Below are 3380 nucleotides of genomic sequence, written 5' to 3'. Positions count from 1 at the left end.
AGGATTTATTAATCTATGCCCTCTGGCAACCCCTTTTAACTTGTCAGTTGACATGTTAACTATATCTGCCTGGTCAAATGAAAAGCAGATATAAATAATAGTGAATGAATGAATGTCAAGCCCATTTCACTGGATATGCTGTTGTCTGCTCTCCCTCTCCTGCACTTTCTCTTTCCTTGCTTTCTGAACACTGCCTTCCTTAGGATGGTCAAAGAAATCTGGATGACGATGATGATACTCAATGATACTGACAGGTAAATCTATCACATGTGAACTCTTACATTTAAAAATCAAGTGCTGCTACAGTACTGACATACAGTAACTCCTAGAGAGTAATATCTCTAATCTGCTTTATTATTATCATCATCATCATGACCCACACCTCTCTTCCCACCTAAAGATGTGGTGAGTTAAGATCCTGAGAGCAAGAAGTAACCTGCAGGCCTGTGGAGTTGGAGTCGGATGTTTTGGGTACCAACTTCACAGTCCTGGTAACCTGACAAAGGGAAATTAACCATAAGTAGTTGCTGCTGCTTAACCCAGGCCTGTCTGGCTGAGCAGACCCATCAAACACAGGTAAGCCACTGCTTCTGTAGGGCCATCCCACAGACACAGTACAGCAGCTATATACACTATGTAGGGATCTGTCATGTCCTTCTGGCAGACAGCACTTCACCAGGGTCCTTCCCACAGTGAGGTGCAGGGAAATATAAGAAAGTCTGGCTTCTGGGTGGACACCACAGCTGCTTGGCTCCCTCTGGGTACCTGGCACCACTACATGTAGGCTCTTGTTAAGTCTGTCCATTATATAGGCCACACTCTCATTCACTCACCATTCACACCCCCAGAATCCTGACTCCACTTCACAGGCATAAACATCCATTTGTCAGTGTTTCATACCACCTATCACCTTGAGTCAGTCTGATCATTACAATTTTGCTGGGAAAGGACAGGGGTGCCAAACCCTGGTTATACACTCCTCCCTGACAGAATTCTGCCAACCAGCTCAATCCAGTTCCCTGGCCTCAACATTTTCCATAGCTCACTTTCTCTTTAATTTTTCCTTCATTATAATGGCAGATTGAAGAAACAGTTATTAAAAAATGTCAATGGTGCCTTACAGACAGTACCTTATCTTCTTCTGACCCTTGCTCAATACTATAAGCTTTCAGTAATGTGCTATTGTTAAGTATAGCACAATAATCAAATGCATAAACAAGGCAAATTATAAGGAATTATTTTGGAAGAGCCAAGGAGAGGAAAATGGAACACCAGATTACTGTGAGGTGGGAATGAGATCAGAATGACAATGATTAAGATGACTATGGAATAAAGGGGTTATCAGATGTTGTACACTCATCACAGATGCCTCCAATACAGTATTTCATTTGTTCTATGTAATTATAACAATCAGTATGGTTACTACAAGGGGAAAAAGAAAAAAATGATAACACATACTGTATGAAGCTACTTCAGTGCTTGACAGCTTATTTTAACATCTGTGCAGAGCAGGGTATTGTTTTGCATGGTGTGTGTCTATCTATTTGTGTATCTATGTATGCAGTATTAACCAGTTTCAATCCAATTACCAAACTTGGTTCAAGGAAAGAGGGTCAGCAAAGGTGCTGACCTACTGTTTTGTGAACAATAAGTCATGGCTAGGTTAAGATCACACAACAAGGTCAACTTAAATAATTTTCATTAATTTAGACCAAACTTGGTGGAAGGGTTCAGGCTAAGGCAAACATGAAAGGATCTGATTTTCATAACAATCAGTCAACAGTCAAGGTCACAGGGGAAAGTCAAAGTTCAGTCTGTGTGTGTGGGTGTGTATGAACAAACTGATTAAAACAGCTCTGATGTAATTTGCTGCAAGGGTTGAGAGTTATACAAGGGACTAAGCTAAAGCTTTCTTAATACAACAGGTCAAAGGTCAAAGTTGCAAGACAAGGTCAACTTACAGTTTTTACCTGATTCTGATCAAAGTTGGTGGAGGGGCTCAGGGTAAAGCAAAGATGAGAGGATATCATTTTGATAACAATCAGTCAAATATCAAGGAAATATTATTCTACAGATAAAGCTTGGTGGAACAGGAGAAGGACAGTCAAGGATGTTGGGATCTAATTTTGGGAACTGTTGGATGAAAGCTGAGGTCACAGGGCAAAGACAAATGTTTGTTCCTTAGACCAACTGCAGGAAATGTAGGGCATGGGTGTTGCACTCTGAATGCCTCTCCTGTCTCTAAATGACTATATTCAACTACAGAAAGATCTCTTTTACTCAAGTGGTTTATTAAGGCTCTACCTAACCCCTCATGTTGGAACTGTCTCTTCCTTGCTAAATGTAACAGCTTAACGGTAAAAAGGATTAAACAATATATGCATCATCAGGGTTAAGAGGTTTGGCAGGGGGTCATCAGGAAACATCCAGTTAAAAGGGTTTGATGCAAGCTTGCTCAAAGGAAGATCTTGGCTGTTTTAAGCATTTCAGTGACTGAAGTTCCCTATAAAGTGGCTGGTATCAAGTCATTTTAAGCAGGTGAAGAAAATCTCTTAGAATTGTTCACTATGTTCACTTAATTATATGGTTTTCATTATAGAGTGTGACCTCATGGATAAGGGACTGAATAGGGAGGCTGCCAGAGACCGAGCAGCGTGGATAGATATTAGGTGACCAAGGTCGACGCATGCAAGCATGTTGGAGCCTTTATAAACGATATGATATGATACAAGTGACCTACACATGGTGGCACGGTGCACCCTGGGTGGAACAACTGCAGCATCCACTCAGGAGCCAAACTCTCATATTTCACTGCATCTCACAGTGGGAAGGAGCCTGGTCTGATGCTGGTATGGCACTGTCTGTAATATGGGGATGCCAGATCCCTACATGGTATGTACTGTGCTGCAATTGTGAGACAACCCCAAAGAAGCAGCTGCTTATCTGTGCTTAATGGGTCTGCTAGGCATGACAGACCAAAGTAAAGCAACAGCAATAACTTACATATACAGTACTGAAGAACTGTATATAAATATGCATTAAATATTCTAGTACTGAGAATGACTGCATAAAAGAGTAAAGGCTACCATGTTTTCAAAAGAACAGCCAAGCATACCTAGACAACAGGGTACATGCAAGTAATGGAGCATGCAAGTTATGGAACCTTCAAGATATGCATGCAATCAACAACCCATTTTCTTCTGGGGTTCAAGTAAGCACAGAACATCATACAGTGAGTCTTCGGTATCCAAAAAACTTTCATAATTCAAAATTGTGTATATCGGAACGATTTTCCTCATTGAAAAATACATGTAAATGGGGGGATGCGTCCCAGGACCCCCTCAGACCCCCCACCTAATCTTTACCCACTCCCTATTAAG

The sequence above is a fragment of the Coenobita brevimanus genome, chromosome 94, assembly GCF_032717465.1.
Source record: "Coenobita brevimanus isolate Jiangsu-jjx chromosome 94, ASM3271746v2, whole genome shotgun sequence".
Classification (NCBI taxonomy): Eukaryota; Metazoa; Arthropoda; class Malacostraca; order Decapoda; family Coenobitidae; genus Coenobita; species Coenobita brevimanus.
Note: the sequence above shows the minus strand (reverse complement) of the source record.